Raw genomic sequence first — 27,402 nt, forward strand, 5'->3', positions numbered from 1 at the left:
CTGGCCGGTATAGAATTCTTCCTTTATCTTCTATGTGTTGTTTGTTATACTCAGAAGGGAAGGTCTGCAAAGAGCACAGTCTGCACCTTTGCCGGCAACATGTGGGGCAGCGTGAAGACTTTGCCAACACTTCCAGGCCCAGGTCCACTGGATGCAGGGATGAAGGCTTCTTACTTGCTAGAGTCCAGAGGAAGCGATGACTGCAGAGGTCAGCAGTGAGGTGGTGAAATATTCATCCCATGGGGACGCTAAGAATGTAGGGGGGTCTAGTCAGATGTAGAGGGGCACACGTGTAACACTGGCTGTTGAACAGCTGAGGGATGAGTTCAAGGCCAGCTTGGGCTATATAGTGAGGATAGGACAGTAAAAATGAATTTAGGAATCTCTCTCTCTCTCTGTCTCTCTGTCTCTCTCTCTCTGTCTCTCTGTCTCTCCTCTGTCTCTCTGTCTCTCTCTGTCTCTCTCTGTCTCTCTGTCTCTGTCTCTCTTTGTCTCTCTGTCTCTGTCTCTCTGTCTCTCTGTCTCTCTGTCTCTCTCTGTCTCTCTCTGTCTCTCTCTGTGTCTCTCTTTGTCTCTCTCTGTCTCTCTGTCTCTGTCTCTCTTTGTCTCTCTGTCTCTGTCTCTCTGTCTCTCTGTCTCTCTGTCTCTCTCTCTTTCTCTCTCTCTCTTTCCAGAAAGAAGGTTTTCTACTAACCATGTATAGTATGATATAATGATTTAATTCAACATTGGGCTTTATATTTCAGTGCGGTAGAACAGGGAGGGCTGGGTGGTGGGCCAGGAGTGCAGACGCTGGTGGGTGCTCCACCTTTCTGACAACCGGGGCTCCCTTTCTGATCCTCATATCCTCATTTGTAAAATGAAAGGAACAGAGAAACTGGCACAAGGCAGACCATGGAACAGATGCAAGACCTAGATAGATGTTCACACCCAGCTACCTGATGGCCGACAAAGATGTCCAGGAAAGACAGCATCTTCAATAAACGGTGCTGGGGAAAATGGAAATCCATATGTAGAAGGAGGAAACTAGACCTTTATCCTCCAAGTGGACCAAAGACCTCAATGTAAAATCTAAAACTCTGGAATCACTAGAAGACAGAGAGCGTGCTACAACATACAGACAGAGGGAAGGACTTCTTAAAAGGACTCCAGTTTCTGAGGAGGTAAGGGCAGCAACTGATGAATGAGACTTCATCAGACTAGAAAGCTTCTGTACAGGAAGCTTCTGTAAAGGAAGTAGTGAAATAAGTTGAGAGGCAACTTGAGGAAGAGGAAAGCACATTCTACATCTGACAGAGGATTAGTATCTAGAATACACAAAGAACTCAAAAAAGCAAACACCAAGAGAGCAAATAATCAGATTAAAAATGAGTCATGGCCCTGAACAGCAGTTTCATAAGAGAAGAAGTACAAACAGCCATTAAACATTTAAAAAGCTCTTCAACAACAAGGGTCGGAGGGGCAGTCATCAAGGCTGATTTCTTTCTTACTTGTGGATAGACACCAGTGAGCATGAGTGAGCGAGAGTGTCTACAGTAGGAGGTAGTGTCCTCAGGGGATAAGGCTAGAGTGGTGTAGCTGGCTCCAACAGGGATTCTATTCCTTGATAATTTTTTGGGGGGGTCTTCACAATGATTTCCATAGTGGCTGCTCCCAGTTTTCACTCCCACCAACCATGACTATGGGTTCCTCTTTCCGCATTTGTCATGATTTGACTTCTTGATTTTGGTCATTCTGGCTGGGATGAGATGAAATCTCAAATAGTTTTAGTTTGCGTATCCCTATGGCTAATCACGTTAAATACCTTTTAATTTGATTTAATTTTAAGTGTGTGGGTATTCTGCTTGCATATGAACAGGCACCACTTACATGTCTGTTGTTCGCAGAAGCAAGAAGAAGGTATCGTATCCCCTGGGACTCCAGTTACAGATGGTTGTGATTTGCCATGTAGGTGCTATTAATTGACCTTGGGTTCCCCGAAAGAGCAACAAGTGCTCTTGACTTTCGTAGTCATAGACGGTGGTATGTAGATTGCTAGAGGAGAAAAGGACTCAATGATCTTACCCAGCTGTGAACTTTATGAACTTCGAGACCAACCTGCTAGGCAAGCTGCAGGCCCTTTGCAGTGGTGGCACCAGCGTTACAGCTGTAACCACCCGCCCTCTGATTGGCACCTTTCCTATGTTTGTGGTACCAGCCTGCTCTCTTCCTGATTCTTCTGGGACCCGCCTTCTACAGGAACCTCTTGTAACAAAGTCCGTCTCTCAGGGTCTGCTCCTAAGTGAGTCTAGCCCCAGACAATACTGAGGTGGACATCTCTGGTTTCTTTGGAGACTCAGTTGCAACATGTGGTGTTTTTCTGGAAACTGTCTTATGAGAGAATGTCCTTACTAAAGCAGACGTGTGGGAGGATGTTTTGCTGAGAACATCCTCATGATTTTCACGATCCTCATGTTCATCCTCATGAACAGACTCATGATGTTTTTATGGAAGCAACCTGAAAAAAAAAAAAAAAAACAAAACGTGTGGTGTCTGGAAAGTGTATAAACCCAACAGACTGTGTGGTACTGGTTCACCTTGCCATTCTTTTCTGGTCACCGTCCATTGTAATTTTGTAGAGAGAAACACACCAAAGAACTTCTGGTGGTGTTCTGGCTGCTTCTTGTTGCTTCCACAGACTCGGGCTGTTTGGCAGAGCCTCAAGGTTTCTTCTGGATCTAATTGCCATTGGTAATTCATGAACGGTGTTTGCCAGTGGATCGAGCTGCTACTGCTGATCTGTGTGAACTGAGCTGCTGATATTCTGACAACACTGACTGGATTCGCCCCAAAGAACTCTTTCTAAACAGGTCCACACCTTCCTTTGCCCTATTAACCTCTCCTCTCCACTACCTCTGGTGGGTGGTGGGCTAGAGGGAGGTTAAAGCATTTAATTATATTTATTAGAGTAGATTTGAAAAATAAAAGCGTGCAGGATGTCTTAATCTCTGCCATAGAATCAAGGCCCAAGTCTGTTGTCTGCCACATCTCATATCAGACCGTTGCCAGCTCTGGGCCTGGTTGGGTCTTTGCTTTGGCCTTTTCTCTGGCTATCCAGCTGGTAATGAGTAATTCTCCTTCCCGCCCCAGGGTCACACCTGTCTGCCTTTACTCTCTTCACAGAATGTACAATTGTATTTCTTAGTGAGAGGTCTGTCTTCCTGGAAGACATCCTTCCACATCCTTCCCTGGGCCAGCACTTCCTACAGCTCCTAGAATTGGGCCAGCAGCTGCTTGGGTCGGAGTTGGAGGACTCTTTTGTCCCTTTATAATATACTATACCCTCTCTCATTAGAGCCTTCACCACACAGACAGTCTGGGTGACATCTCCTGTACCTGTTCCCGTGGATGGAAACCATATACACTCATCTTGACACATGGCTTCCAGGACATGGTCCACATCCCTAACTCTCTGTGCTCACTTGATGAAGTCCACAAAGTGCCCACTGATGATGTAGCATTTCCTTGATCAAAAGGGGTCAGACCCAGCTCATTTTAGGGGAGGCAGGATCCAGAGGACGAGGACAGAATTGAGGTACGCTGGGGGGAGAAACAGTGGAAAACGGTGCAAACCGTAAAGCAGCAGGTGGCCCTGCAAGCCATTAGCTCATTAGCCAGAGAGAAAAGCCAGAATGAGCGAGCGTGCGTGGCCTGTGGTGGCATGAGACCGCTTTTGGAGTCTGATCAAATAAAAAGGCATTTTTAGTTAAGTCCGTCTTTTACCTCTAACCTCTCCCCCTGTTCGTTCCCATCCTGAGGGCCTTAGAGATGATAGATACTGCTGGCAGGCAAGTGGCAGGGAGATACGCTCATCTCATTGCCAGCTTGATCTCTGTCCCTCTCTACCCTGCCTAGGCTCATGCCTCTCTCTATCCTGGCCATGGACCAGGCTAGAAAGGCAACTTTTGTGCTCCAGTTCCCACTACCACCCCAGGTAGAGATGGGGTGGAGCCCAGTGTGGCTGCCAGTTACTGTGTTGCCTGACTCTGCTTCTCGACCTGTGGTTGGGGGACGGGGCTGGGGGGAGGGCTTTAGGAAGACAGAAAGAGAAGAGAACATAAATGCTACTAGCATGACGAAGTCTACACAGACCAAAGTGAGGACGTTCACTCAGCTGTCCTGGGGCAGAAGAATGGAATGCAGAGCAAGGGTCAGAAGATTTTACACGGGAACAACAAAATTAGCACAATGATGTGCTGGCAAAGACAGAGCTTTGGCAAGAAAACCTGTGCAGTGCAAAACCGAGAAAGCCTTTGGCATGCAAGAGACCTATAAGCTCCAGTCCATTGTGCCCAGGACTGCTAGCTTCTAACATTATTCTCCAGTGGAAGCATATTCCTTCTTATATATTTGGTTGTGAGCCTAGCCTTTAATGGCTGAGCCATCTCTCCAGCCCGCATATTCCTTCTTAAATGCTACTGTTTGTCTCAGTGTCCAGTACCCTCTGCACCCCAATATCTGCCAATGTCAGTCCTACTCCTGAAATCTGCCGATCAGTAGCAACCCTGAGATACTATAGTGACCCTCTTCTCAGTACTTTTACAAGGAGGACACCAGTGTCTTCCTCTGCCATGAAGTTCCTGAGACCCCGGTAGTAAGAGGCAGACCAACGAGAAGACCGAAGACTGTAGCATTAACTTGGGGTCACACAGCACAGGTTCCTTCGGGCACAAAGAGGCAAATCTGCAGATGTGTACAACTGAGCGGAAGTGTGGGTGGAGCCAGAGGCTCCCATCCAATCGGAAAGCCGGTCTTAGTGTGTCCGTCTCAACAGCGTTATTTCTTCCCTCTGGGTACAAGAACGGCCCCTCTAGACACAGGACCTTTCTTCTCCTCCCTCTCCTTTTTTGCTTTTTGTAATAAGGATTAAACACAGGGTCCCCCATGCACTAAGCTAGGATAAATAACTCTACGTTTGCTTGTTAATGGCAGAAAACCTTACACTGCTGTTCAGAGAGGGGATGTCTGTGTCGCCGGAAGCAGGCGAGGCCTGAGGGATCTGAGGTTGTTTAGAGAAGGATGCGTGTCCATGTTACATGAAGGAAAAAGAAGCTGGGCAGCCTGGTGCATCATTACAAGAGGGTCTGTGCGTAATGAAAACCAGTAGGGTCCCAAGCTGCTAAGTTTCCCTCTGCAGGGTGGCCCTTCCTGGGACTCAACTATTACACTGGAATTCGACTGCTTGGGAAAAGATGTGGCCACAAGAGAGACAGCCATCTGTGGTGAGGCCCTGGCTGAGGAGCTGACGGCCGAATGGTTGTCCACTGTCTCCATTTCTAGCCATTCCAGTGTACAGCAGGTACTTTCTTGAAGAGCATATGGGGGACACATGACAGTGTTTGCCACTCGAGGTGCCTTGCCTCCCAGGGACGTGAGTGTCTCTGATCACCCATGCTCTGCTTATATCAAAGTATTTATGGCCCAGGGCTACAGGGTTAGTCAGACGCTGGGCCTCAGGTCATTGCCAGTTCAGAGACTGGGCTGTCCAATGGGTGGGGAAGTTTCTACAGAGAGGGTGATAGGTGCATTCTTGGTCTATTAAAGGGCCCTGAGGTCCTACAATGTGGACTGAGCACCCACCCCAGTAAAGCTCTGAGCTGTCTTCTCATCCCTACAGACCCTAACCCTTTCTTGGGGATCTACCGGACATGGAGCTGGCTACTCACATCCTGCTTTGGGGGTACCCGTGCTTTGCCACCAGCCCTGTAGTCTCAAAGTTCTTTTTTCTTTCTGTGTCTCCTGAATCTGGGGTGGGGGTTGGAACCACTGAAGGGCCTGGTGGTGTAGGTCACATGGGTTGAGGTGGTGGCTATGGCTTGGCCATTCCTGGTGTTTTCCCTTTGCAAGGGCAGCATTGTTCTGGGAACTCAGAGGGAGGGCAAAGGGCTCTTTCCAGCCTCTCCGTCGGGGCAGGGCAGGCTGCCACGTGGAATGCATTTGTTCCTGAGGGTGACAGCAAGTGCAAGTGCAGTGACTCAGGATGGGGCTCCTCTTGGGGAGGAGGGGCGAGTCCTCTAGAGAAGCTGAGGAAACAGGCTGCAGGCGTGAATGCCCAGGTGAAGGGTGCACAGCTTGATTTGCTGCCTGCACCTTGAAGGAGCCCAGGGTGGGAGCTCTTGTCTAGAAAATCCTGTAGAAGCATAGATCTCCATAGCTCTCACATTCTTCTTCCTCCCTGGGCCCTGACTGTCACGGGAAGGCTGCTCTGATGTCCTCTGTGGCTCCCATCATCTTGGTTGTTCCCTTCTCTCTTCTGAGTGCCCCCACAGGTCTGTGACACCCATCGAGACCTTTATGGTCTCATCCCTGTGTCTCACGTCTTTGCTTGCTCCTCCTTTCCCAGCCCACCCCAGGATGCCTTTCTGGCCCTGCTTGCTGTCTACCGTGACTGTCCAGCCGGTCTCTGCTGGTCCATGCCAACAGATGAGGGCTGTTTACCTGGCTTGCTTCACGTTTGAGGCATTTGCATTCTTTTGCCTAGTGACTGTCGCTGTTCATGGTGAAAATAATAGCAGCAACAAAGACAAAAAATAGCCTATCGAGGCATGGGGACGTTAGGGACATTACATAACTTGCTTAAAATCCTGTAGTCAGAGCTGAGGCTGGGAGGGAGCTGCCTGGCTCTGTAGGGTATCATGCATTAGCTGTGCTTTTCTGCCTTGGTTGCTGGGACCCCCATCACGCCCTTGATGGAAACCGTCCCCCCATATTCAGATCAGAGAGACGGAGCCTCAGAACCTCATGCCGCAGGCTTGCATTAAGGCCGCCTTGCTGTTTCCCCGACAACCTGTTTCACTTTTTTGCTCCTGCTCGGAAACTCCACCAGCTGTCTCTGGCCGCTCGCTGCGTCACACAAAGCCTCATCTAGACAATTTTCCAGTTCACACTGCAAAGAATAACAGAGCCAGGGGCTATTTGTGTAGGAAAAACTCCTCGTAGCCAAGTGGCCCCTCGACCACACTGGGCAGACAGTGGCCGCAGGGCACGGTGGCTGCAGGAGCTGGAAGAAATTAACTCTGGTGTAGATTTCCACTCATCCCTGGCTACCGCTTTGGGGGTGGAGTTTCCATATTTCCTGGCCATCTGAATCCACTTCTGAGTCTTTAATCTCAGCCCCTGGTTGGGGGGGGGGGCTCGTGTCTGGCCTCTCCAGGGACTAGGTATGCAGAAATTCTTGAGCCTCCTCTACTCCTCTAGGGAAGACTCTTCTCAGCCTGCCTCGTTGGATCCTAAGTATAATTTTCACTCTCTGGAATCCTGGAGTTTAGAGATAGAGTTTGGGGCATAAAATGTTTTCTAGGTCAACACATGGAGAGGTTGGAGGAAAAGTAAGCACCTGGGTGCCTGGGAGAAGAGGAGGCAGGGTGTTTAGAGAGGACCTTGATCTATTTGTGTTCTGAGTTCTTTAAAGCTTCTCTCAAACCTGTTGAGTAAGCTGGGCAAGCTCTGCCCATCCGACTGACCAAGATGAGCCAAAACGGTGGGACCGGTATATCTCCATTGCTCTTCAAGGTAGACAGAGTCTGCCCTGGGAAGGGTGTGGTCTGAGGCAAGGACAGTTCTCTTCAGCACAACCAGATCTTAAAGAATCCACAGCGGGAGGCTGCTGATTGAACCCTCAGAGCCCAGGGTAGCCCAGGTAGGTGCATCTTTGAGAAGTATATCAGCCAGCTTCCCGATGCTACACCAAGAGGTCCATTTACAAAGAGAAAAGGTTTCGTGATTTCCAATGTTGCAACCTAATCAGTTGGTCCCTTTGTCTGGACCTGTAGCAATGTGACACCATAGGAGCAGGTGGCAGAGCAAAGCTGACTCTGCTCATTTGGGATGTAAAGGGGGAGAAGGAGTTAGGGTCTTACAGTCCATCAATGTCATGCTTTACTGACCCACAGCCTTGTGAAGATTCCCCTGCAGCCGTGCCAAGATGAGGACCATGCCTTTACCACGTGGGCCCCTGGGACGCACTGGATATCCAAAACACAGATGCATGTTGGGAGCTGTGTCTTTACATCTGCAATGTCCAACTTCCCATCTCTGTTTCACAGACAGGGCTCTTACAGAGCATGACACTGTCCGAGAGCCACAGCTAGTGAGTAGCAGAGGCTGGAACAGAACCCAGCCTGCCTGGAGTCCAGCGTCTCATCTTCCCTGTACTGGGTGGTAGGAGAATGTTGATTTGTACAACATATGCTTCCAGAGACGCTCATCAATGTATTCTCAGTGCAACTGGGGGAGAGAATGGTGCTCCGAGAAGCAGACGTGTTGGTAGCGTAGGATAATGTGTAGACCTCTGATCTCGGGGTGAAGTCAGTACTGGGGATGTTGGCATGGGTCTTTGAGTCATGTCTGGGCTTCGCTACGGGTGGAGATGAAGGCATTCAAGGCATCAGGTACAGGATTTGTGAGATTGTCTGTACTGAGGGCAGCAGGAAAGACATTTGCATCAGAAGATACCCAGAGGACACTCAGAATACATGGCTGCTGCCCCGGGATAAGAACAGCATTTAGGACTGAATGCAAGAGCAGACTTTGCAGATGGGGGTCAGAGTGTGCACCTAGGGAATGTTTAGACTGGTGGGCACGAAGGAGCGTGTGCCCGTGTCACTGGCCTGTGCAGTTTTAAGGCTTCAGATCTCTGTTTCTTTAACTATTCCCCGAAGAAGAGAGAGTCGAGGCGTTGTTAATGGTCATCTGCTGGAAATGCTCGTGTGTGTGTGTGTGTGTGTGTGTGTGTGTGTGTGTGTTGTAACATTCCTTGTATTCATTTGGCAAGGGGATATACTGTGACTCATCTCCTGGGAGTGCTGTTGGAGATGGCTCTCCTAGAAACTGTGTCCTAGAAACTGTGTAGTCCTTAGCATAGCGTCGTGCGCTTCTTCATAGGTAACCAAGGGTGATGTCAGTGTTGATGTGACCGAGAAAATGAGGAGAGTAGTCATGGTTATGGTTATGGTGTTAACATTAATGACAAGGACATTGATGATCAGGGTGGCCATGTTGGTAAGCAGCTGCTGGGAAAGAAAAGACTTCAGTGGAGCTGCCTGCAAGTTGGGCAGAAATGAAATAGTTGCCTAAGACTCACCCATTTATGCTTACAAATAATCCCGCTAAACTCAGTTCTACCAAGCGAGGCCTGGGGGAAATTGTTTCTTTGGTCTCTTCTTAATGCCCTCCTGGGGTGGACAGACACATTGTTCATACTTTCTGTGATAGTGACTGTCAACTGATAGTCTCTAGAATCACCTAAGAGAAAGCCGCCGGACGTGCCTGTGAAGGATTGTCTAGAATTGGTTAGCCTTTGGTCATGCCCATGAGGACTTATTTAGGTTAGGTTAATTAATGTGAGAAGACTCATCTTAAAAGTGGGCAGTGCCGGGGCTGGGGATTTAGTTCAGTGGTAGAGCGCTTACCTAGGAAGCGCAAGGCCCTGGGTTCGGTTCCCAGCTCCGAAAAAAAGAACCAAAAAAAAAAAAAAAAAGTGGGCAGTGCCATTCCTTAGGTTTGGGTTCTGTACGCAAAGGAGAAAGTGATCTGAACATTAGTATTAACTCACTTTCTGGTGCCCCGAGTACAGATACAATGTATCCAGCTACTTCAAGCTCCCCCTGTGAGTTCCCTGCCTTGATTGACTGTGAGCTCCAGCAAATCCTCTCTTCTTTAAGTTTTTGTCACGGTATCACAATAGCAAGAAAAGAAACTAGATAACCTTTAGGCAAAGTCACGTAACACATACCGTCTGCATCTTTGTAGCACAAATGATAGTCTAGATACATTAATGAATCCGCTAGTAGCCAGAAGACTGTCCTCTGGGAGGTCAGAAGTGCAGACCAGGGAGGCAGATAAAGAGCTGATGATGACCTTCGTCCCAGGACATCCTACAGAAAGTGTGTAGGACCCTTACTGTGATTTCCATAGCCTCGGGATTTCTAGACTGGTGAGCCAGGGATATTGTGGTGAAGACCAGCTCCCTCCCATCAAAAGTAGGCGGAGACATGGTCCATCCTCTCTGCCTACTCACACTGGAAAGGGTATGGTGTAGAGGGATGGGGAGTGGGGGAAGCAGTTAAAGGAGATTTTGGTGGCAATGGTGTTGAGCCCTTGGTAATGGTCATGGGGTTGACAGTAAGGATGATAATGTCTGGTTCTGGGGACGATGAAGGTGAGGAAAACACCGATGGGGGTGGAGGCTGATGGCATTGGAGTTGGCAGGACAAAGATGACTGGTGTGTTGTGTGTGACAGGCAGTGGTGAGGACGCTTCAAACTGTGACATAGGTACCAGTGATGCAGGATTCTTGGAGTGCTATCCACTGACATGGCCCCAAGATGACCTCCACGTCTGCTTCCTTGTTAGCAGGTGGGGCTTTGATGGCTGGCAAGAATGGTCCCCGCTTTGGTCGTCTGGGTGGAGAGGCAGCCATCACTGTTCTCTGTAAATCTGCTTCACACTTTCCTCTTTGTATTGGCAGTTTGAAGGTAAGTCAGATCCATAAACCACTCCCACCTGGGACTCCAAGCCTGAACAAATAAATTGTGCTTGTTACTCACATCGCCAGCAATGTCATCATTGCGTGGGAGTTCAGACCTGGACTGAGCCACTCAGGGGACATGGCCGCCCACCTCAATATTGTTCAAGGCGAGCGCACTATGATTCAACGTGAAACTGGGAGACAGAGGCTCTTATATCAAAGTGACATAATTTAGAAGCACTCTTTTCCCCACTGGAGTGGGACCTCTGTTGAGGTGGCAGACATATGGCTTTCTTGGGACTGTGGGAGGGATTTGAAGAGGCAGAATTGAGCCTTTCCTACCAGAAGATCGCTGCTGGGCTCCCAACTCATAATTCACCTGGCTCAGCCACTGACGGGCTGCTATTGCACACTGCAGCCAGCCCGGCTTGCCGCTCACACGCAGAGGAAAATCACGCAGAGTTCCTTCAATTTGCAGTAGCACTCAGCAGAGTCAGAGCCAGGGATGTTCCCAGGCCCTGAAAGCTGTGGATGCCGACTCTGACTGTCTCTAGGTCGATTTTTAGCACTTCCCCTGACATCTTCTGGAAGGGCCATGTTTTCCTTGGGCGCTACTTTGACCAAATATCTGACAAAGAAAGGGGCAGTTTCAGAGAAGTTTTGGTCCAACATGACTTGGCGATGCTACGAGTGTGGAGTAGCAGCTGTGCACATGGGGAAGACCAGGAGATAGGGAGATCAGTACAAAACCTCCAGGTAGGGGCTGGGGATTTAGCTCAGTGGTAGAGCGCTTACCTAGGAAGCGCAAGGCCCTGGGTTCGGTCCCCAGCTCCGAAAAAAAAGAACAAAAAAAAAAAAAAAAAAAAACCAAACCAAACCAAAACAAAAAAACAAAAAACCTCCAGGTAGCACCGGACCTTCAAAGGCTCTCCCCTCGACCTTCAAAGGCCCGCCCCTCCATCTTCAAAGGCCCGCCCCTCCATCTTCAAAGGCCCGCCCCTCCATCTTCAAAGGCCCGCCCCTCTATCGTCAAAGGCCCACCCCCTCGACATCTACTTCCACCATCAGGGCCCCATCTCATAAGGGCATCATAGCCTTCAGAACGCCTTCCCAAGGTGGGACCCAGCCTTGGAAACATGAGCCTGAGGGCGCATGTCAGATTCAAGCCATACCAGGCTGCATTCCCCACTCTCAGGCCTGCTATTTTCGGATTCCTGCTCTTGCTGGAGAGGAGTACTTGGCGGAAGGTTGGCGGAAGCTTTGCTGAATTTTGTGTGGATAGAGCTTTCCTGGCCACCCACAGCTTCCTTGGCATGTGTGTGAAATTATGACAGCTTCATTAAAGCCACATCCCTGTGTGTCTTGATATATTAGGCGATGGGCAAAACGCCAGTAGGGTGGTTCTTTTTTTTTTTTTAAACTTCTTTTCTTTTCTAGAAGGAATTATTAAGCTTACTTTATCTCCTTTCTCCTCGCTTCCCTCCCCCTCCCCCTTAGTTATGAAATGAGGTTCCAGGGAACTGAAGAGATGACTCAGTAGTTAAGAGTACATACCTGGGGGTTAGGGATTTAGCTCAGTGGTAGAGCGCTTGCCTAGCAAGCGCAAGGCCCTGGGTTCGGTCCCCAGCTCCGAAAAAAAGAAAAAAGAAAAAAAAAAAAAAAAGAATACGTACCTGAGTTCAGTTCCCAACACCCACACTGGACAGCTTACATCTTCCCGTAATCCCATCTCCAGGGGATCCAATGCCCTTTCCTGGCCTCCTCTGACACCCCCACTTTGTACACACACACACACACACACACACACACACACACACACCCCACAGAGTAGAAATAAAACCTTAAAGTTCTGGTAACTTCTGGAAAAACCTCAGGCTAACTAGTAGACTAGGCATTTCCACAGATGTATCTTAAGACCTTAAATGACTGTCAGGGAGGGCTTTTGGAATCCCAGGTAGCTAAGGTACAGGGGGATAAGGGTTCAGTTTCGATGTTCTGGAAATTCTAGTCTTAAGGAAAAGCTCTGTGGTCTAGGAAATGGAAAGTTCTAGAATGTATTAGAGTAAAACATTTTGAGTTTGTAGCATAAGTGTGTAATGTAAGAAAAATCTATCTACATCTTGGGGACATTTTTAGGTTTAATTTTAAAGGGCAAGCGTCTGATTGTGTTTGGAATGACAGGGAAAGTTTCAACAGTCAATAGTGTCATGGAGAATAGGCAACGTGAGATACACGGAGTTCTCAATGTTTAAGTCTGGTTTGGCTTTTGTTTTGAAATGTTTCAAAACACAGTCTACTGGTAGCTGATGATGTAACAAGACAGTTTTGTTCAGTGTCAGCTGCAGGGACACGTGGTTGACATGCCAACAGCCATTATAACCCAGATGATTAACCAGCTTGAGCCAGTCGTGTTCATTCCATCATCCACTCAGAAGCTGACTCAGTGGCAGGCAGGTGTGAGCCGGTATGGGTCAGTGACGTCAGAGGGAGGCATGGTTAGAGCATCTGGGGTAGACAAATCAGCCCTGCCTACTCAACTTAGCGACTCAACCTGATATGAACATGGAAACATGCCGTTCCAGCAGCGTCCTGAGACCCTGAGGGAACATAGTATTGATAAAGCTAGAGTTGTTTCCCTGTTATTGCTGGAGGCAAGAGCCTGGTGCTTAATTTGAGGAGTATTTGGACCAAGGGTTCATATCAGTACTGACCTAGAGCAGAGAGTCTGGGTACTATTAAACCACTGAATACTTCTGGACCTTCCTAGCACTGTGACCCTGCAATACAGTTCCTCAACTAAAATTACTTTGTTGCTACTTCAGAACTGCAATTTTGCTACTGTTATGAATTTTAATATAAATATCTGATAGGTGACCCCTGTGAAAGGCTTGTTCAGCGTCCCCAAAGGGTTATGTGCCACATGTTGAGAACCATTATTTAATGATCAAACACATATAAATAATGAAGGAGCTTATGGGGTTTGGATTATATGACTGAGAACAAAATATATACCCTCTTCCTCTTTAAACACGGAACTGGAAGTATGACAAGAGTAGTCCCAACAGATGTGTACTGTGGGAGAGGAAGGCTCTGAGAGGGGACCCCACTGGAGGTGGGTTTGCAGGCAAACAATTTTCTGAACCGGAAGCCAGCCATCAAATGATGAGAACCAGCGAGCATACCTCCAAGCAGAGACCACCTTTTATGGACTTAAAGACTGCTGACCAGGCTTCTTTACCTGGGCACAAAACAACTAGATATTTTTGATGGAGAAAAGAGAAACCAGACACCAGAAATTCATGCTGTCCACAAAGGCCAGAAGCGTGGAACGGGTTCCTTTTCCTTGCTTTTAACGCTCATAATTTTGGTGACATCAGTGTTGTACCTCAGGCCCCCAGACAAAGGAAGCACAGCGAGAGCTTTTTTGTACTCCTTCCTCAGTGAGTATGTGACATCACTGCTAACAATACTAAAGGCAGCTTTCTAAGAATCGTCTCCTACGTGTCTGGCGATCGAGAACTGAATTATTCCGGTTTCCCCTGGCCAAGCAAAACTGGAGCCTGCGGCCCCTTTTATCCACAGTTCTTTCAGCTCTCTGCTTACTCTCTTCCGGGGGCAGCTCCTCAAGGCCTCTGGGAAGCATTCATCTGCGCATGCTTTCCCGCTGGGTTGGTCCATGTCTGGTTTCTCTCCTCTGCTTGTATTGGTTTTTACAAGAAGACAGACAGTGGTTTGTGAACCCCTCTCTCTGTCTTCTTTGGGGTTTCCGGTTGTTTAAATCTGTCGCACTATCCATTCACCTTCCACTCCTCTTGAGCCCCGTGGGATCTGCTCCAGGCCTGGGTTTCTCTCCACCTGGGACTGTCAAACCTTGTGGCTCTTTCCTCGGGTTTGGCCACTGACCCCAGAGCCCGTGCCTCCCCATTTCACGGTTGTTCCTGTATTTATAAACGTCCCAGGAGGCTTTGTTTTCTGAAACATGAGAGTTGCTTCTGCATTTCTTGAACTTCATGCAGAGATGGATCGCCTATGAAATTCCCGATTTAATGACTGACAGATTTCTGAGGAATAACAAGATGTTTCAAACTCAGCCAGTGACTGTATCACCCTCTGTGTGTATTCCTTAGTGCAAAAGAAAAATTCAGTAAGATCCACTTCATTCGTGCCTCACCAGACTCCCTTCAACATCCGTCTTTAAACCTAACACAGCAGTATCACAAAAGATCAAATTAAGAAAAAAAATATATAAATTTTCAACCGTGTTACCATTCTTCACCAAATCTTTAACACATTGACTAGGTGCTGGTGGGAGTGCTTGGTGGGTAAAGGAAGGGACCCGCTGCCAAACTTGCAGATCTGAGCTTGATACTTTGAACCAATAAGTTGCCCTCTCAATTTGTGGCAAGCTCCTGGGCATGCTCACACACTAAGTAAGTCTAGTAAATCATTATGAAATATTGCAGCAATATAATGATGCAGATTAAGAACTTTGATAGCTCCTATATCTGAAATATTCTGAATTTTTGCTATATTCAAAGTGTGGTTCCTAGACCAGCATGGTCAGCAACCCCTGGGAGCTGTCTGCAACGCAGACTGGGGATCCAGACCTGTCTAATCAGAATTTTAAAAGGTCCCTACATGATTAGTATGAGCAGAGGTGTTCGGGTAGCTGGGTTTCCATAATTAAAAAAAAATATGGCGTAGCACCTCACCAAATGAAAGTTAAACGAACCTATAGCATCGATGGTCCACCATGGGACTTTATGCTGAGCAATTGGAGGCGTCTTCACTCCTTCTTACAAGGTGTGTGTGTGAGGAGGGTTTGAATGAAAATGGCCCCCACAGTATCATAGGGAGTAGCTCTATTGGGAGGTGTGGCCTTATTGGAGTTGATGTGACCTTATTGGAGGGAATGTGCTGCTGGGGGTGGACTTTGAGGTTCCAAAGGAAAAGATGGCAGGATGGATGTTAACACCACCCTTAGAGGCCCAGATGACAGGCTAGATAAGCATCCACGGACCACTGGACCACTGTCCTCGCCTTAGGCATTATTTCTGGCTTCAGAGGGCAGAGATGGGATCCCCAGGGCAGACTAGACACATAGGTGAGCTCTGGATCTCACTGAGAGACCCTGTCTCAATGAAGTAAGCAGAAAAGTCTCATTTTACCCTGCAGGTCCACCCATATGCATGCGCATGCAAAAGTACACACACACACACACACACACACACAAATAGAAAAAGGGAAAGAGAGAAACACTGATGCTGACATGGGATGTGGTTGAGGTGGTCGAGGTCTTTGTTTCTGTAGCCTACTCTTGCTCCCTTGGCTGTTACAGATGATATCTGCCAAGAAAGACAAAGCAGACAGCGGTAGGACCCTGCTTCTGGGTATTTGCTGTACTCTTGGGATAAGGCCGTTATGTCGAACCCTGGGGAGAGCCTAGAGGTTGCCACAGTCATAGAGAGGAAAGTCGGATACCTGAGGTGCTCATTGGTTACTGGGTGTTAGTATTTACCCATTGCTGGTATGGTACCATGCAATGGAAGGTAAAATGCCTAAGAGATTTCCAAAGCCGAACAGCTCTAAAGGCAGAAGTAATGAGGTAACACGTGGTCGATATGAAACGCAAAACAAAAAGGCCAGAGAGCTACACTGTGAGCATCCCGGAAAACTTCCTACAGTTCAGTTACCCCAACACAGCAACCATTTTATTTTTTGGAGTCCTTATCTCCATAAGTACATGGTTTCTATACATGTGGTCCTGGAACCTTGTGGCTGGCTTTTTTCACTTAACCTCGTATCATCAATATTTCCCCAGTAGCCACACTTGTGGTTGGGAAATTTCCTTCCTTCCCAGGCAAGTGTGGACAACACTCCCCTCAAACCACAGTCATACTTCAAAACCCAAAGACGCTTTTAAATGGGGTGTTAAGAGTCAACAGGGCTCTTATGCACAGATCCTGCTAAAGCTCCTTTCAGAAATGCAGGGGGTTTTCTGTCAACCACTCCTCTCTTGGAGGAAAGGGTTAGCATAGATTCCATGCACACTGACAAGCAATAGCACTTCCTGACCATTGCGGGATGCTTGCTCTGCATTAGGTGTTTTCTGGGGGGAAATCTGTTACCTCCTTCTTGACCTTCCTAGTTCCTTTGTTCCCATCCCCCTTTCTCCCCATAAACAGTATTGTATCAAAACTGCTGACAAAACTCATGCGTGTCTATAAGACAATATCACTTACTATTATCTGGGTTATAATCACTATTCGTGTTCGTGGCGGACACTTTTAGAAGACAGAAATAAAATCGGTCTTTTGTGCTGTGTTGTCAGTATGTTAGTCTTTGGGAGCCAGGTACATCTTTAAACAATCTCTTTGTTGAAGATCAAGTGTTAAAAACAGGACTATTTCACTTTCTGCCCTGTGCCTGCACGCTCACAGCCCGGATGAATTTAGCACCCCTGCCATTTGGCCCAGTCTTTCTATCCACGCAGTAGCTGAAATGAGTAGCCTTCCCAGCCATCATTAAGGGATGATTTAACATGTCGTCAAGTATATGAAAGGCTCCTCGACTCCCAATAGCAAACAGCTGTTCACCGTCTCCAGTGAACCTAAAGCTGGAGGAGGGAGACGAGGCCCGGAATGTGGGCAACTTCTGGCCCTACCTATGCCCTGCATCGTTTAGCTGAGGCTGTGATACTTTGGAAATTTAAACCCACAGCAAAGTTACCTCCTTCTCTCCTCCCCTGCCCCCGCCCCGCCCCGCTTATCTTTCTGGGATGTGATTGGCAGTTTATCGTGGGTGGGGCAAAGAGCATCTTCTCCGTAGATCTTAAAAAAAGCAGTCAGTCTTCTCTCCTGAGGAGATTAAATGTACTTTGCTAAAGGCAGTGGGACGAATCTGTGACATTCAGGTGTCCTCTGCACACAGATCTGACCAACGTTTCTCTCCTCAGCTTCCTTTCTCCAAATCCACTGCTCCTCTTCTTGGATTCTGTGGGCTGCCATTTTACCTGTCCGTCTGGTCCCTCCCCACCACTACGCGGAAGGAGGTGCCATCTGCCAGCTCAGCAGTGAAGGAAGCAAAAGGGACTCAGCTGGAGGAGAGTGTGGGAGTCTGTTTACCCACCAGCTTTTATGCTGCGTCTCAGGACTTGAAAGTGTACATATCAAACGCGGCATTGAACAGTGGGGTGTTGTGAGGTACTTGGGTGGCAATACTCAGAACCATATCATTGGCCCATATCCTTGCTGCTGTCCATTTCAAAACGAGGCCACAGCACTGGCACGAAAGTCACTCCCACATCTCCCTTCCAGACTTGTACAGAATGCTGGTGTTCTGTTGTTGTTGTTATGGCTCATGGGTCATACTGCAAATAGTCTACAACAGGAAGTGAGCAGAGAAGGCCAGGGATCTTAAACGCTCCTCAGGGAGGGCCAGACTTCAGTCACCTCCAAACACATCCGTGGTGAGACGGTATATTAGTCAGGGTCCTCCAGAGTCACAGAACTTGTGGGTAGTCTCTATGTATAATAAGGGAATTGGTTGATGACTTACAGTCTGTAGTCCAACTCTCCAACAATGACAGCAGCAGCTCTGAATGGAAGTCCAAGGATTTAACAGTAGCTCTGTCCCACAGGGAAGCAGGCGAAGAAGAGGGAATCTTCTTTCTTCAATGTCCTTATGTAGGTCTCCAGCAGAAGGTGTGGCCCAGATGAAAGGTGTGACCTTGAACTCAGAGATCTCCTTGCCTTAGTCTCCTGGGATTCATAGCCACCACGCCTCCAGATCTCCATGCCAAGATCCATGAACTTGTATCTCCCAGCCTCAAGATCAGCATCAAAGGTGAGCCTTCCAATTCTGGATTATAGTTCATTCCAGATGTAGTCAAGTTGACAACCAGAAATAGCTACCACAGATGGCGTATGTGCCTTTGGCTAACACAGAGCTCCTCATTCCTCCCTCGAAGTGACATTTGCTTTGTTTTGTGGCAATATCACCTTCAGTCTCATTTATCTCAAGTTCCTTGAGGGTAAGGAGGGTGTTTTCTTGACCTTTCTGCCACCATAGAGTCTAGAACATTCCATTACTGCCAATGGCCAGCTGCTGAATGTTATGGCTGTGAATGTTGGCGTTGAATGAATGTTAGGGTCACACGCTGTTTTAGGAGTGCTATTCGTCCCTTTGTGTCAGACAAATGACATCGATCACCGCACCGTGGAAATGCGACTATTCCTTATGAATATGGTCACAGTGACAGAAACACACAGCGAATACTTGTTCATATTGTACGTAAGTCACTGAATGCCTGTAATGTAGTATTAACAAGTGGCACCTGCTGTTTTCGATGTGGCTCTAAGAGCCCAGATTGTTTTCTTTCCCTCTGTGACAGTTGCAGTACCGAGACCCTCCTGTGACACAGAAGCAGCACGTCCAACACATCACAGAGGTGCTTTATACAGGAGATAAACCTCAACCCTTTACAGTTGAAATATTACCAGTCTCTCAACACTAACCAAGTCCACTGAGGCCCAAGGTCATACAAAGAGCATTCCGAGATACAGACAGGGAAGTCTGGTCCTTGACAGGCATTCTGTCACAAAGACCAGGAAGTCGTGGTCCTTTGAGTGTTTGCCAACCCCTCAGAGTAGACTGGGGGCAGACATGCAAATAGAAGGTGGGAGTGTGGTGCTCTGAGATTCATTTCACAGGTTGGTGAACTGCAAACCGGAGCAGTGTGTGGCCGTATCTCTAGGGATCAAGGTTGAGCATCAGGGGCTGGGACCTGGGTTGATATTCGGTTCTGCTGTTCCTTAGCCATGAGGCCCTTCAGAAACCACTTCTCCCTTTCCCAATTGCCTCACCCCCACCTGGAAATGGAGTGAGGCTAAAATATTCAAAAGCCCCCTCTCCTCCTTTAAGTCCGGGTTTCTGATACTTTTCACTGCTGAGATCTCACCAGGCTCCCTGATGTCCCTGGAGAATTTGGCTGTAAGCTGTGCTCTGAGCAGGAGCCCTGGAGAAATCTGTAACCCAGCCTGCATTCCGCAATGGGTTCTAATTCCCCCTGCTAGACTGCTGTGCCAGGGAGAATTCTCCAGGAAGGCGTTCTTCTGTGGGTCTGCCCGGCCTCTTTATTGCCACAGTTTCCCTTCATTTCCTTTCACCTGCCTGTGGGAGACGCTTATGATCACTGATAATTCTAGTTAATCCCTTAACTAGGAAAAGGAAACTAGCCATCTAATAGGCAAAAATGAGGGAAGGACTTGGCACGCCATCTGCAAAATATAAACCTAAAATATTCCAGAGTGTTCTCTGGGAGGCCGCAGCCATTAACGCCCCGGAGAGTCAGCTACTGCATGGCCTGGCTCCTGGTGGTGGGAAGCGTTCTGAGCCCAGCTGGGAGTGGGCACTTTCCCTCTCTGCGTGCTTGTGGTGTACCCGGTTAACTCACTAAGGCAGAACATCTCCAAGCCCGTAAAAAGCTTTTTGACATGTCCCCGAGCAGCTGGCCTCCCCCATTTCAGAAGATGTCATGGTTTATTAATTCTTTGCAGAAGCAATAAGAACTGGGTATTGGCTTAATTTGGGGCCAATTTACTGTTATGGCAGAAAAAAATTGGCTCTGTCTCCTTTTATTCAACACAAGGATCTATATTTTCTGTTTTAACCCCTCCCCTGCTGGGCTTCTCCCCACTCCACTTTTACTGTGGGTGACTTTGGGCCTCAGTTTCTTCGACACGAAGCGGAGATAATCGTAGTAACCGTTTCCCAGGATTGTGCTGAATCGATAATCAGCCATTGAGTTATTTTAGTGTCTTTCTCTACCAAATGCTCCACATGGTGACACTTAAAAAAAAAAAAGCCAACCCGGAAACATCGAATCCAGATGCTCTGGCCCCTTTACGGATGACTGGTACCATGGTAACCTATGTTCATGTTCTCACTAAGAAAAGCTTGACTTGAGTAGAGAAAACACACTTTAAAGGGACATCTGTACCTGCTCAGCTCTCTAGGCCTTTCTGTTCTACAGAGGTGGGGGTGTTCCTGCCTGGCCCTGTGGACTGCAGTCTGAGAGCTTACACTCCAGCCTGTAACTGCAGTGTTGGGCAGGGGATTGGAGATTCAGGGATGCTGAGCCTTGCCCCATCGCATAGCTTCATGCTCCGGGAGGGATCCCATCTCAAGGGAATGAGGCAGATGACTCTAGTAAGACTCCCAGCATCCTCTTCTGACTCACGTGTGTGCACACACAAGTGAACACCACGTCTGGGGACATAAACAACAAAAGAAAATCAGCTTAGCCTTGGATGTGTCTGTCATCCTACAGACAGAAAGAAAGACAGAAAGAAAGGAAGAAGAAACGGGGCATTATGGGCTCAGGGCTAGCTTGGGCTACAAAGAGGAGCCCTCTGTCTTAAAACGACAAACAAAACAGCCCTGAACTGTCCCAGTGTCCTGGTTTTACCTGCACTGGTAGTAGTAGCAGGAAGCAGTGTTGTTTTTTTTGGGAAGAAAAATTCAAACCAAAAAAAAATAGGACCTCCCTTAGAAGACTGACCTTCGTGGACCAAGATGAGATTGTGATTTGTAGACAAAGAACGAAGAATGTGATTCATTGATAAATCATCTCCAGATTACTGCTCCACTAGGACCCTTGAGTACCAACAGGATAGGTGCTTCCTGAGCACCCCAGGGAAGACTCGTATTAGCATGCCCGTTTTGCAGAAGGTAGTCTCAGAAAGGCCAAGCAACTTGTACAAGGGATTATTGAAGACAGGATGATTTAGCCTGTTACTGGCAACTGGACTGGGCCAAGGGCTTGTAGGAAAGAAACTGAGGCTCTGAAGAGGAAGAGCCTTACTGAGATTACAAAGCCACACAGCCACCAGGTCTGCTCCCTTACTCTCTGGACTGAAGCTACGTAATGGGATATCACACATGAGAGGAGTATGTCTCCTCTCTGTGACTTGAGGGGGTGGTGCTATCTTCTCCATTGTACCCTATCTTCACAGTCCCCGATGGTTTTGAGCAAGTCCTGTTGTTAAAATGCAGATATCAGGGATGCCTATGACCAGGTGGGTCTGGGCAAGGCCTGAAATGCACATCGGACAAAGCTCTTAGCCGCTGCTGGCCTGGAGAGCTCACCTTGAAAGTGTGGGGATCGGTACATGTGGGAGACACCGCTTTCCAAGCAGATGAAATGCTGGCTTAGTTTAGAGGATGACAGAGTAGGTGCGGGCCAGAAGAGCCTGCTCCTGATATCTTGGCCCACAGTGAGTAGGAATCTGTGGACTTGGAGCAGCAAAGGCCACACCGGTCCTAGAAAAGCTACTCTGTCTCATGGTAAGGCCGTCTCTTATTTATTTACTTATAGAGATCATGTCTGAATGTGGTAGGAGTTGGTGCTTACTGTTGTCATGTGATGGTGGACAGGCATGCTGGGCTGGCTGTCCACTCTACACTGTGCCGTGGGAAGCCACAGGGCAGCTGGGCCTCTGGAAAACAGATGGGGTCACCTGCAGTCTTAAGGAGTTCTCAGAGTTGGTTTTGGGTGTGTGTGTGTATATATGCAGGCGTGCATGAACACACATGTGTGTAGTGGCCAGGGGACAACCCTAGTTATTGTTAACCAAGAGGAAGTTGCTCTTTGTTCTTGAGAATCTTATACAAGTATACAGTTAAGTCTGAACATATCTACCCTGTGCTCTCCACTCCAACTTCCCCCATATTTCTCCCCAACCCTTCTGATTCCATGTCTTTTGTTTTTTTTAAATAAATCTACAAATTCCAATCAGTGATGCCAATACGCACGGGCCACCTTGCATTTTGAGAAAGTGTCTGTCACTGACCTAGCACTTGACTAGGAGGCTAGGATGACTAACCAGAACCTCTGGGACCTACCTGTCTCTGCCTCTACCTCTCAGTACTAGGGATACAAGTGTTGAACAGCTTATCGTGTGTGTGTGTGTGTGTGTGTGTGTGTGTGTGTGTGTGTGTGTGTGTGTTTGTGTGTGTGTATGTGTGTGTGTGTTCTGGAATGGAATTCAGTCCTTCAGGTTTCTAAGGAATGCACTGGCTCACCCCTGCCCCCAGCAACCCTGACAAATGTTTTGCTGTGGCTCTCCCAAAGGTTTTCAGGGACCTTCTAAAACATATGGAGTGGAAGTCAGGAGAGCCCTGAGCCACAACATGGTGCCCAGAAAGGTCATTCTTGGAGGCCAGCAGGGGCTCTATCCCACAAAACGGGCAAATTTTACAACCAAAGTAAGCCTCACCTGCAGGTACTCCCCTGAATGTGCAACAATGGGAGTTGTGAGGGCCTAGAGGTCCATGCAGATTAATTTGAGGTCAGAAGGACCCCCCCAGATGTATTCTTTGTTACCCCAGAGCCCAAGAGAGGGAGCTGAATCTGGGGCTCGGATCTTGCTCCTTTTGCTCATATGTGACTATAGGACTTAAGCTGGGCCTTTTTCCCAGAGGAGGCATTCTGTCATGAGTTAGAAGGTGTGATACCGGAGGCATTTCATTTCCAGTCAGATACAGGTGGATCTTGGGGTAGAAGTCTGGTTGAAACTTAGGGCCCCATTTCTTTAGACTTCAGGGAAGAACCTCTCCTCCTGTGCCCTTGACTCGGACGGTCTTTAAAATGGGAGCTTTTGGGGCTTTCCATGGCTTTCATCTAGGGCTCTCCCTCCCTCCTTCATTTGAGCAGTGGGGTGGAAAGAGTGAGGAGGCCCGTTCACCTTCTGGAGAGGCTGTGGTGTATGCTGAACCGAGATGGAACCCACACACGTACCACCAGTCACATCCCAGGTCACTGGTCAGACAAGCTGGGTAGGATGCTGGGGTAGGTTGAGGTGAGCCTCAGACCTGGTACATGATAGGAGGCTGGGGAAATCCGAGGCCACAAGTCCATGAGAGGGAGGCTTTAGATTACAGCCCCACACAGCTCGGGGGGAAAACTTAGAAACATATTGTGCCAGTTCCGTGTGCAGGTGGGGAAACTGAGGCCCAGGGGTTTCCCCCTAAAGTTAAAGGGAACTAGATCTGCAGCTTCTGTTTTCCGTTCCTATCCAGGTCTCTTCGCAGAATGTTTCCTCCGTCACCCGGGATTTTATCCTCCACGGTCTGGAGGTGGGCAGAGCTTGGTCAGGGAGACTGATCTCATCTCATCTCAATGTCACCAACACTCGGCACGCTGCCTGAGGCCTTCCAGGGGTCGTGTTATTGTTCCCTGAACCATGTGACAAATCGAGAGGAAGTTGCTTTACAGACTTTTCTTGAAGTTAATCTTACCTTGTAACGTACCTGAGGCAAGGCACCTAAAGTAGGCGTGATGGCACTTCCGAACCTCCTTGCAGGCTTTGTTCCTTGTTTGTTTTTGTTTTTCAAGACAGGGTTCCTCAGTGTTCCCCTGGCTGTCCTGGAGCTCACTCTGTGAACCGGGCTCACCTCAAACTCAAGAGTCTGCCTGCCTCTGCCTCCCGAGTGCTGGGGTTAAAGAGAGGCATGCACCACCATGCCAGCTTATTGTTCCTTGTCTTATTCAAACAATTATATTTGTTGTAGAAAAGAAATAAAACAAAAATAAGAGGAATGAAAAACTCTTCACAATCTTTTAGTGACATTACCCAGTCCTGGGTGTAAGGACAGAAGCTGAGGGTCTAGAGTCCTTCGGACATTCCACACTTCCTGTAGCCCCTGAACCCAGTCATTTCTTGTCCCGAAAGGAGTCCTGTGAACCAGCTTCCCATCCCGTCTCCTCAGCAAAGCGAGGTTCCGGTAAGGTCATAGCAGGACCTCCCGTACGGGGGCATAGGACCTTTCGACACCGAGGCATGGCGCTGTCATCTCTAAAGTTCACACTGGAGAACTGCATAGCTCAGTTACAGAAAGTTGCTGCTCCTCCTCCTAATATTTTAAGTTGAGGCTATGATTTTGTGGTGGGTTTCCTTCTCAGTTATCCTTGACCATACGTGGCCTGTGGGCTGTGGGTTGGAATGGCTTCAAACTGTGTCGCCCTGATGCCTCCTCTTTTAACTTTATCTGTCCGTCCTTGGTGCATCCAGCCTCACGGGGAATCTAGGACTCAGGATGAAGCGAGATGAGAGGGCATCCGACTCTGCCACAGGTACCCTCTGTGCATCTGAGTCTCAAAAATCACAACAGCCTCCATCCACGTGTGGCGTGGTGTCTAATAGTGCCACTGACCAATGGATCTGAAATGACCCACCCTCAACCCTCCTGAGCTTCTGGTCTCTCACTCAGAATTGCCCACCCGGGTGAGCCAGAGCTGTAAAAACTGGGCAGAACCAGGGTCTCGATTGATCTTCCTGCTTTCCCTGGGCCACATGGGGCAGCCGTCCTGGCCTTTCTGTTTGGTGGAATGTGAGATCCGGCGGCCATGAGAGTGGGAGTACGCTGATGAGAGGAGACACCGCACCAAAGCATCTTCTTCATACACAGAGAAAAGCTCACCAGAGTTCCAAGGTTCTAGGATCAGCTGCTTGGTCCTCCCTCCTGCATGCAGCTTGCATCTCATTTGGTCTTAGCATTCTTGGCTCCACAACAATTCCACTCATGGTTCCCCAGCTGCTAATGTTGCTTCTGTGGAAAATGATAGGTTACAAGTTGCTCTCCAAGAACCCCACCATCAGATAAGCAAGGACAGGGAGCGGGTTCTTCTGGAAGAGAAACAGGTTACGGTGTGGAAATTAAATCCTCCTCAGAGGAGAGCTGGGAACTCTAGATCTCAACGTTTCTGAGGCAGCCTCACTAGAGGAACTGGGGGGGGGGGCTGGGATGTGGGCTGGGAAGGATGGCAGCTGCTCCTGACATCTGCAACTGTCATCTGGGGTGTTGGGCTTGGATTCATAGCCCCCTCAACAGAGGCAGTGATCAAATCCCTTTCTTAAAGAGAGAGGGACCCTGTTTCTCCCATCCAGAGTGCCTCGAGCCAACTGAGGCTCTGACAGTCGGACTAGCTGGCTTTGCCATGGCTACTCCCCGACCGGGAAAACTTAGGCACGAGAGGCTGAGGTGGGCAGTTGTGTGCGTGACACTCTCAGTAGACCTCCTGGTGTCCTTTTTTCCACTCACTTTGGGTATGCCCACATTCACACTTTTACATATAAATTTTACAGCGCCCTGAAATTTATGAGGAAAACCAACTACCCTGAGAGTTCTTAATTAAGCAGCCTTCCTGGAGAAGAAAGGAAACGCGACATAGTCTTAGTGCCACCGACAGAGGATTGTGTGATTTCTCCCCAGATCACCTGCCCTCTGGGTCTAAACATTATAACTTCAAGGTGAACTCCCACCCCCACCCCCACCCCACCCCCACCCCCACCCCCACCCCCAGCCTTACTTCTTTCTCTTCCTGGTACCCTTCAGGCTTTGAGAACACCACACAGACACACCGCTGTCACCCAGCCTAATTGAGAGGGGGCAGTCCAGCATGCCTAGGGCAGGCATGAAGGGGCTGCCCCACTCTTGAAGTCATTCGAGGGTGGGAGGGTGGGGGAGCGGTGCCTGCTCTCTCCTGTAACCCATGGTGGCCTCCCAAAGGCTCCCCTGAAAATATATGTGTTTAATCAGATCCTTGACAGGTATGGACCCTACAAGGAGGACAGACTGCTCTCGAAAACTGCTGAGGATCCCAGCTTGTGTTTACCTTGGAACTGAATGGCTAACATTGTTCTGGGAAAGGAAATTTAAAAGAGCAGGCTTGTAATTTTCAGTAGATCTGGAGAGCTTACCACCCCTCCCCAGACCCGTGCCCTCCTCCTGGAAGCCCTCACACTATCTCTTTTTGTTTGTTTTTCTTCCCCGTTTTTAAACGTCTAAGCACACCACAACCGGCCAGCGCGTCTTCCCAGCCCTGCCAACAAAGGTCTTAACATCGCCAGACCTCACTCAGCTGCCGGGGGAACATGTTGCTTCAAGGCAAAAGTGTTTTTGTTTTTCTAAACTTCTTTAAAAGCCCAAACCAAAGGCTACTGAAATTTCAAACATGATGAGAGCCGTTCAAAATGCAGAGTGAAGGAGAAACAGAGAAAGTGGAGGTTGGATAGGGGTAGGGAGGGAGGGGGGTAGAGTTCAGCAGTCCCATTCCCAACCAGGTCAGGACAGTGACTTTCTATGAGAAATAAGGTACAAAGTTACAAAACCCAAGTCTGGCAGAACATACCCCTCTCCTGGGATTGAGGGGTGCCTTTGACTGAAGATGGTCTATTTATCTTTAAATTCTTGGTTCCGGGAGAGGGATAATTCATTTGTACTGTGGGCTTTGTATGAAGAGAGTTGGGCCTCAGGCTTGGGTTAATGGGGCTCTGGGAAGGCTGGCCTCTGTGGGTATTGTGACCAGCCAGGAGGTGCCCCGGCTGCCTCTTTTAGATAGGAAGCTAACGCCTTGAATAGGCTTTGGATGGCAGAAGCTCTACGTCCTGGCGATTCCAGACGCCTATCTCATGCTTTCCTCATAAGCATTGTCCTGAACTGGGGAAGCCTATGAGAAGCCCCCAGAGTCCGCCATGGGTGAGGGCAGGGCCTTTGGCCCTCTGCCTGACTGCGGTCAGGGCGCCCTCTAGCCTCTGTAAACCAGCGAGCTCGCTGGCTGCCTGCTGACCTACCTCGGAGGCCTCAGGTTAGCTAATTGAGAGGGGAAAGACCACTTTGAACATTTAGAGCCCTGGTCACGGGCCAAGACTCATTATGCAGCTTCAAAGCTGGAAAGTCCATCAAGTTCCGTGGAGAAACCGTTCATTTTCGATCACCCCCACGGAACCGAGCGCACCCTGGGAGTCCCGTTTTCACACCGGACGAGAGTCACGTGTCACTTGGCCAGAGCCGGGGAAAGAGCAGGAACCCAGACCCTGTTTGCATGTCCTCTT

This window comes from Rattus norvegicus, chromosome 9, assembly GCF_021556685.1.
Source record: "Rattus norvegicus strain SHRSP/BbbUtx chromosome 9, alternate assembly SHRSP_T2T, whole genome shotgun sequence".
Lineage (NCBI taxonomy): Eukaryota > Metazoa > Chordata > Mammalia > Rodentia > Muridae > Rattus > Rattus norvegicus.